Raw genomic sequence first — 9,031 nt, forward strand, 5'->3', positions numbered from 1 at the left:
GCTAGTTGGAGTTCAGTTGCAGCCTTGGCTTTCCTGGTTTGCTCCCTGCAGGACTGGACCAGTGCAGAATAATCCTCCTTGGAGGTAAATCGCATCCTTCATCCTTTGTAGGCCTTTCTTTTTAGCCTCAGGAGGTCTGTAGGTCCCTGGAGAGCCAGGGGGGCTGCTGTGCCCTCTTGCTGCCTTTCCTCTGAGATGGAATAGACTTAGCTTGTGAACTGAGGATTGCTCCCTTGAGGAGCAACCACTCTTCTTGAACTCCCATCTCCCTGGGGTCATGGTCCCTTAGGGCCTCACTGACCAGCCTCCTGAGCTTGTTAAAGTCAGCTTTTCTGAAGTCAAGGACTTCTGTGTTGCTGACTGACTTGCCAGCTTTATGGCACATGGTGAAGGTGATCAGCTCGTGGTCTCTGTCACCCAGCTTCCCATCGATCACTAGGTCGCCAATTAGGTCATCCCCAGTAGCAGGTCGAGCAGCACTTTGCCTCTCATTGGCCCATAGACTTCTTGAGTCAGGTAGAGGTCATCCATGCGTAAGAGGAAGCTTTGCGACCGCTCAGATTTTGAGTGATCCTCCCACGAGAAGTCCGGGTAATTGAAGTCACCCATGGTCCTGGAGCATGTGACCTCAGCCAGTTCCCGGGTGAACTCCTGGTCAAGCTCAAGACTTTGTGTGGGAGGTCTGTAGTAGACTCCCATGGTTGTGTCCCCTGTGCTGTGTTCCCCACAGATTTTAACCCAGAGGGTCTCCAATCATCCACCCTGGTCACCAATATCAGCTTGCAGGGACATGTAGCTTTCCTTAACATAGAAAGCTACACCCCACCCCTTTTATCCACAATCTCTCCTGTACAGCATACAGCCATCAATACCCATGGTCCGTCATGGGTGGAGTCCCACCAGGTCTCTGTTATCCCAATGACATCATAATTCTTTGCATTGAGCAAGAGGACGAGTTCCTCCTCCTTGTTCCCCAAGCTCTCGGCATTTGTGTACAGACAGACAAGTGTCCCCTTGGGGGCTCTTGCCTTGCCCACAGATTGTACCAGGGCTGGGACAGGGGTGGGCTCCCTTAAGTGCCTTGGCTTGCTGGCTTTGCAAGGGTTGCTCAGCAGGCCAGCACTGGTGGTAGTGCCCTCATCCCCCAATGGAATTAGTTTAAAGCCCAGTGGAGCAGGTCAGCCAGTCTGGCTGAGAAGAGCCTCCTCCCCAGGGGAGAGAGGTGGAGGCCTTCTCTTCCCAGCAACTCGCTGCCTCTGTCACCAAAGAGTGGGCTGTGCTTAAGGAAGCCAAAGACTTCCCGATGACACCAGCACCGCAGTCTTTCGTTGATTACATGGATCCGTCTCTCCCTCCTCAGCCCATACCCCAAGACTGGGAGGATGAATGAGAACACCTCCTGTGCCCCAAGAACCTTTAGCCCTACTCCCAAATCCCTGTAGCACCTCATGATCTGGATGGGAGCGCTCCGAGCCATGTCATTGGTGCTCACATGAATAAGGAGCATAGGATAGTGGTCCATGGGCTGGAGGAGCTTTGGGATCTTCTCCGCAATGTCCCGAATGCAGGGCCCTAGGAAGCAGCAGACTTCTTGGGCTAAGGGGTGGGGGTGGCAGATTGCCCCCTCAGTCTCCCTCAGGATTGAGTCTCCCACAACAAATACCTTACGTTTTGTCTTGGGGAGAGTGGGGACGGTAGCTACAGTTGAGCCTTTGCTGCCTGTGGGAGCTGGCAACTCAGCAGGCTCTGCTGGAGCAGCAAGAGGTGTGTACCTGTTGCTAGGCTCTGGCGGGGCAGGGGCCTTGGTGCAGCGGGCCTTAGGGCCCTTGACCACCTTGGTCCATGCCCCTGACTGGACAGAGCGGGAGGTCCTTGGAGTCCTCCTTTGTCCTGGAGGGAGACTGTGGTCTACCCTCCAGCTCCTGGGGGATAAAGGGCCTAGCAGTAGGAGCTGATCTCCTTCTCACAGTCCCTGATGGCACGCAGTCTCTGGACTGTGGCCTGGAGCTCCTCCAGCTGGTGCACCAGAGACCCCAAAAGGGAGATGGCTATGCTCCTGGGCCCCAGAGCCTGAAAAAGCGACAGGCAGCGCCTGCAGCCGAGAGCTAGGGGCTCCGTTTGCATGAAGCCTGGAACTATGGGCTCCGTCTGGGTGGCCATCTCTGAGGTGCCGGGGGGGGGCGCAGAGCCCAAGGGGACCCTCGGGGTGCTTTGCATGCCCATCCATGTCATGCCTCTGGTAGGCTGGCTATGGCTGGAACTATCTACCCTGGGGGGTTCGCAGGCAGGGTCTCGGGCCCTCCCGTGCACCCTCCTGGACAAACTCCATGCTAACTCACACACTAGCAGACAAGCAAGCCTGTTTTTGCATCCTGTTTGCATGGCTCTCTGGGGGGCTGGGTGAAGTAGGGGCCTGGGTGGGGCCTGACCCAGCCAGGCTCCACTCAGCTGCCTCCTCCCATTCAGGAGTTAACTCCCTCCCAGAACAGACCCTGCTTGCCTCTGGTTGTGCTGGGGGGTCGGTGAGGGGCTCCACAGCTGCTGGGGGGTCTTTGGGGGTCTTTTGGGGGGTGGGGACACACCAGGCTTTCTCTTGCTGCTCCGGAGCCTAACTGAATTTCAGTACAAATTCTTTTAAAGCAGAGGTACCAAACATATGGCTCACAGGTAGGATTCAGCCTGCTGGGCTACCAACAGACTAGGGAAGTTGGGAACATGGCTAGAATGGGGTATAGCCTGTCACAAAATGTGGGCCTCTGTGTTCCAGTGGAAATGACTTTGTGGCAGGAGGGTGATCGAGGGCTGTGTTGGCAAAGCCCTATTTGCCTGCAGCCACTTGGCCCATCACTGTCACCTCAGTAAGCAGATGCCTGGCCCATGGCCTCTTGCCCTACTGACCCCATTGGGAGCCCTACTGCCCAATCTCCCAAGCCAGATCTGCCACTGCACCTGAAGAACCCTGTCCCAAACCCGATCTGGCCTTCAAGGCACCCCAACATCTGGATCCAGCCAGGGGCACAAGAGTATTTGATACCCCTACTTTAAGGATATTTTTAGCAGCACAATACGGGTTGTTGGTGGGAAAAAGACCAATGAATGTTAATAACCAATACCTGTAACAGTTAATGTTATCTACTGCATCAGATTAGATGGCTCAGAAAGTGCTAAATTAATGACCTGCATCCAATGCACTGTGTCCCTCATGAGCTGGGGAAGTTTGTTCTCTGGTATACCCTGGAGTGTTTTCTAGCAGTGTGAACAGAGGAACAAATTTTACAGGCATTATGTCCTTCTCATAAAAATGAAGTAGTTCAGGCATTTTATCTGAGCAATGATGCAAGACAGAGGGTAGCTGGCCAGTTGCACTGCATATGAAATCAGTTCTGAAGAAATCTTTATTTCAGATACCTTCATTATGCCTGAGATTCTACATTTAAGAGGCATCCAGTCATTCTATGTAAACGTTGATGATAAGCTCAGGTCTTGCCATTTTTCTGTGGTGAGAAGATGAAGTTTTAGGATAGCCCAAATAACTTTCATGAATATTTAGTCTGAAAGGAAGAATATAAAAGCCAACAACAGCCATTGTAAAGGGTTGGACAAAATAGAAAATATAAAAAGAACTTAAATGTCTACTTAATATCACATGTTAAACCTATGTTAAGAAATCTAAAGAAGATTAATGTTGTTGTTATTTATTATGCTTATTGCATTAGTACATAAGTTTCATAATCATGAACTAGTATCCAAAAGGGTAGATACTATATAAACACTAAGTAGAAATATAGACTTCAAGTACCTTGGGATGGGGACTAGCGTTGGACAAAAGATAATACATACATTCAGAGAGGAGGACACATGGAAACCATGAAACAATACTGTGCAGCCCAATAAGCAGTAGGCATAGATAGCATGCCAGCAGTCTAACAGGTAATATAATTTTTTTCTGGGTGTCATGACACAGGAGAGTTTTAAAGAGGTCCTTAAAGGAGGATAATACTGAGGTAGCTTTGTAGACATTCACAGGTGTCAAAGCAAAATTTTGATTAGATGCTGCCAACACAGAAGATTGAGACTGACATGCATATTGGACTCTGTGAGTGGAATGTTCCAAGGCTCACCCAGCCCTTGCCCCCTGGGTGACCTGCAGGCCTGTCAATCACTGTTGACCTACTTTCCCCACAGACGCATGCTCAGACTGTGTCAGCTTCTGACTGAGAGCATGCTCAGTCAGAACCTGACATGAGGTAATCTGACTAGAAATTTCTCTGCAGAGAGCGTTCTGATTGGCCACTAAATTCAGATAAAAGTTCAGTAAGCCCCTCCCTCGGGGGAGATCACGTTAGCTGGAGACAGAGGCTGGTGCTCCAGGGACTGTCTGTCAGTCAGGCTCTTAGGCCTATTGATCTCCTCCCTCGATTTGGCACTCTGTGTCCTTAACTGACAGTGATTGCAGCTTTGATTATTCGGCTTTCGATTGATTTATTCGCCATCCTTGACCACGATTTGGATTCTCCTTATACTGACTATTCTCCGGTTACTGGACTGTTTTCGTTTTGGCCTTGACTTCGCCTCCAGATCACCCTCAGTACCTCAACGTGACTCTACTTACCTGGCTTTCAACCTCGGCTTTCATCATCGACCATCCGTTTGTCCATTGGACTGGCGTCATGACCCCGGTTATTGACCTATGTTTTACAGTTCTGTTTGTCTGTTTACCCCGTTTATGAGCTGTTGACCAGCCCTGGGACTTATCCGACAGGCTTGCCCTGTCGAGGAACCTCGTGGGCCAACAGACCCCTTTGTTGTTCTCTGTTGTTAATACTGTAACTGAAGACATCGCTGCCTACGCCTAAAGCGTAAGTTAAATAAATTCATCTTTGTTCAAATCCACTACAGGTCCATATCTCCTGACTCCATGCCAATAATCCCACCTGTCTGTATCTGATTGTCACCCCGGCCCACCGTGACCTTGGGGCCTGATTCATTCTGTTCGGTTTACCCCGACAACAGGGAGTACTGCCTATGTTTAAAGGACAGGGGCTTTGAATATGAAGAGAAGCAGCTTATATCTGACAGGATAGAAAATCAGGTGCTCACAGAGAAATGTATAGACAAAAAGGTGATATGGTCAACATGACAGGCTCAGGAAATGATCTTTTGTGGTATCTGAGCAAGATTGAATTTGTCAAGGCCAGGGGAAAAGGACATGGCAGTAATCAAGACAGGAGATATTTCATCTGTGTGTAGGGATAGGAAACATGGTCATTTAGCTACATTACATAAAAAGAATCAGCAAGATTTAGCCACAGCTGCAGTATGAAAATCTAGTTACAACAATGGGTTGCTCTGTTTGCCCCCACCCCCCACTGCCAAGATATATACATATTGGGTGCAGGGCTGTCGTTGCTCTGGCAAAGGCTCTCCAGGGGGGTGGTTCTGATGTTCCTTCATAGTTGGTGCCTGAGGCTGGTACCCCACTTACCCCACTAGGTACATTGTTGTTATATTGTCATTGTTCTCATCAATACCATTAATTACAAAATCCTCTACTAGAACAAAGTGGGTGCCTTTTTAACATGAGGTGGTTGTTCATCATTGAAATATCCCTTTAGAGTGCCTCAGGTATATTTTTCTGTGTTTCTATTTTCTTCATCTCTGACTGCATTTCTTTTCACTGACATCCCATTTAAAGAACAGCAAGATTTAAACTAAGAATGATTTGTAGCTTTGGTGCATGACAAGATGTGCTTTTACAGTGAAAATCCCAAGTAGTTGTAATGCATGCAGAATTTAAAACTGAGTCTCAGCACTGTGCTTTTTCAGCTAGGAACACAGAAAATGGTATACTAGATCAGAACATTAGTTTTATATCCTTCTCAAGTACAGTAGTAGCTGAAAAGTAATGCTTCAGAGGAAGGTGACCCTTTTAACCTCCATATGCACCTAACTTATTTTCGAACACTGTATGCAAAGAGTAGGGTAAAGAGTCCTTAAACTTGAAGACAATTGGACTATAATAAAAGGCAAATGAAGCTTAATCAAGAGCCACATTCCAATATATTTGCTTATCTTGAGCAGGCTTACTGGGAAAGCAGGTCCATTGATAGGTGAAAACTGTCATTCAGGGTGATTCAGGTGTCAGAATATGGGTTTATATATTACCAAATAAGAAGTATGTATTGGACTCATATATTGGATTTGAGATTGTTGTTCAATTTATCAATAGTTCAAAAACTGTAGAGAATTCAAAGTGATTCCATTTATCATTTTAGAGCAGATTTGTATTATTTGTTTATGAACATTTCAGGGGAAAAAAATCATATTTTCTTATTTTAGAAATAAAGAGTATTGGGGGGGGGGTGTTCCTTCCACTTACATTTGGGACTGGCTTCCCCACCAATTGGGCTTGGACACCAAAGGCGGCACACGTGAGCCCTCGGCTCCACACAACCACACAAAGCAGAGCAGCAAGCAAAGAGCAGAAAGCTGAATCAAGGTAAGCTGGGCTGGGCAGGGCGGGGGGTGGAGGAGGAAGGAGAAGCCGGGCCAGCTATTGGGAATTACAGAACCAGCACTGGTGGCTGTGTGGCAATATTTCTGCCTACCACCTTGGAGATCTGAGTTTAAGTCCCAAGTGGGGTGATTTGGGGTGAGTGTGCTAACAAGAAGCAAACCTTCTGGCACTTGAGAGCCAGGAGCAGTGGGGCGAGGAGAGATCCAGGCATACGTGTGCCCTGCATGCGTGCCCTCTTACCAGACCAGAGGCAGAGGTGGATGCAGCAGCAGAGGGGGCAGCAGCAGCTGATCCCCCTAAGATAAGTGGACAGAGAGACCGGACGCAGCTGAGCCAGATTCAGAGGGGAAGCTCCCCTTGGATCCCTCTTAGCTGAGCCAGTAGGGAGCCATGCTCCTGAGCCACGTCAGTGTTCGTGCTGGCAGGCAAGCAGGAAGGGCCAGGAGGGAGACTTCTACTAGGGCAGGGTGAAGGCACTGCACTAAGCTAAAAACAAGCAGCAACTCCTATGATGGTGTTGACATGGAGTGCTGCCAGGGCCCCTGCCCAGGAGGAACATCTTCCCAGGGCTTGTCTGAGGCCTCCACTCAGATAGAGCCCATGGGGGAGCTGGTGTCCCCCCGGCCTGCAGGGGTTGCCCAGCAAGGCCCAGGGGGGCAGGGATTGGGGACCCCCACACCTGTCCTGCGGGTGCCCATCTTAGGGCCTGGGAGGCACAGGTGAGGGAGTTCCAGGAGGAAGTTAGCAGGCTGAGGGGAATCAGGGAGGTGGAAGAAGAAATTAATGAATATTTTCCTTTCCTTGCAGGGCCACACACCCAAGGAAGAAGCACCTCAGGAAGCGTCCTCCACTGCAGAGTGGCAGACGGTCATCTCCAGAATCAGGGCTGCTTGTAACACAGCAGTACCAGTTCCTCCAGTCCAGCTGGAGAACACGTACAAGGCCCTGGAAACACTGGAGGAGAAGGAGGGAGAGGAGGCAACTCTATACTTTCCACGCTCCGAACAGGCCAAAGGAGCTAAGCAGTCCCAGAGGAGAAAGCGTCGAGTGATCCTCATAGGCAACTCCATCCTGAGAGGTACAGAGGGCCCCATCTGTCGCCAGGACCCCTCGACATGCGAGGTCTACTGCCTACCCAGAGCAAAATTCATGACATTACAGGGATAATCCAGGCTGTGATCCAGCCCACCGATTAATACCCCATGGTCCTAATCAGTGTGGGTACTAATCAAGCGGCCAGGAGAAGTCTTGATCACCTGATGGCAGACTACTGGGCGGTGGGGGGCTGAAGGAGATGGAACAGAAGAGAATATCACCTGTGCATCTACCAGTGAGTGGACATGGTAGACGGCATGAGACATGCATTGCGGAGACCAACTGGTGGCTTCGGGAATGGTGTCTCGAGGCAGGCTTTGGCTTCCTTGACAACGACCCGCACATCATGATGAGACATATGCTCGGATGGGATGGGCTCCACTTTTCCCCTCAAGGTAAGCATGTATTCTCTTCTAAGTTGGTGGATTTCCTCTGGTGGGCTTTGAACTAGGCTCAGCAGGGAAGGGGAAGATGATGAAGGAGGAAGACTTGGACCACTAAACCAAGCAGCACCTCACAAGTACAGCCCAGCCTAGACTGACAAGCGGAACATATACACAGGCAAGCAACAGGGGCCAGGGCAATGCTGCAATCAGGGGGCCAGTACACATCCACAAGAGACCTCAAATGCCTCTACACAAAAGGTCGTAGTATGGGAAACATGCAGGAGGAACTTACCCTCCTGCTAGCTGACACCAACCCAGACATAGTGGGGCTCACTGAAACATGGTGGGACCCAACACATGACTGGGTGGTGAATATCAAGAGCTATAGGCTGTACAGGAGGAATAGGACAGGGAGGAAAGGTGAGGATGTGGTGGAGGAATACACACCCTCACCAGGTAGCACAGGGTCAGAGGAAGGGCACACTGAAGTGCTCTGTGTTAGAATATGAGGCAGTTGAGGGGAAAGAGACTTGATGCAGGGTGGCAGTCAGGAAGGCCAAGGTGGAGATGGAACTAGGACTAGCTTCCCAGATCAAGGACAAGTCCTTTTTTAAACACATAGGGGGTAAAAACAAGGTAGCAGGTAACATGGGGCCCCCTGTAAGACACGCTAGAAAATTTGGTCATCACACCAGACAACAAAGCTAACCTATTTAATGACTTCTTTGCCTCCATTTTCCTGATCAGCCCCCCATCGGGCCCCCCTCAGGCCCCAGGGGAGGTGCACCTAGGCCAAGGGTCAGGGAGGATCTAGTCAGGGAACTTCTGGAGGGACTAGACATATGTAAATCAGCTGGTCCGGACAATCTCCACCCCAGAGTGCTCAGGGAATTAGCTGAGGTCATTGCGGGACTCCTGGCACAGCTTTACAAGCACTCATGTTGCTCTCGTGTGGTGCCAGAGGACTGGAAGAGGGCCAATGTGGTTCCCATCTTCAAAAAAGGGAGGAAGGAGGACCCAGGAAACTATAGGC

Source organism: Crocodylus porosus, unplaced genomic scaffold (assembly GCF_001723895.1).
Source record: "Crocodylus porosus isolate Cpor-Errol unplaced genomic scaffold, CroPor_comp1, whole genome shotgun sequence".
Lineage (NCBI taxonomy): Eukaryota > Metazoa > Chordata > Crocodylia > Crocodylidae > Crocodylus > Crocodylus porosus.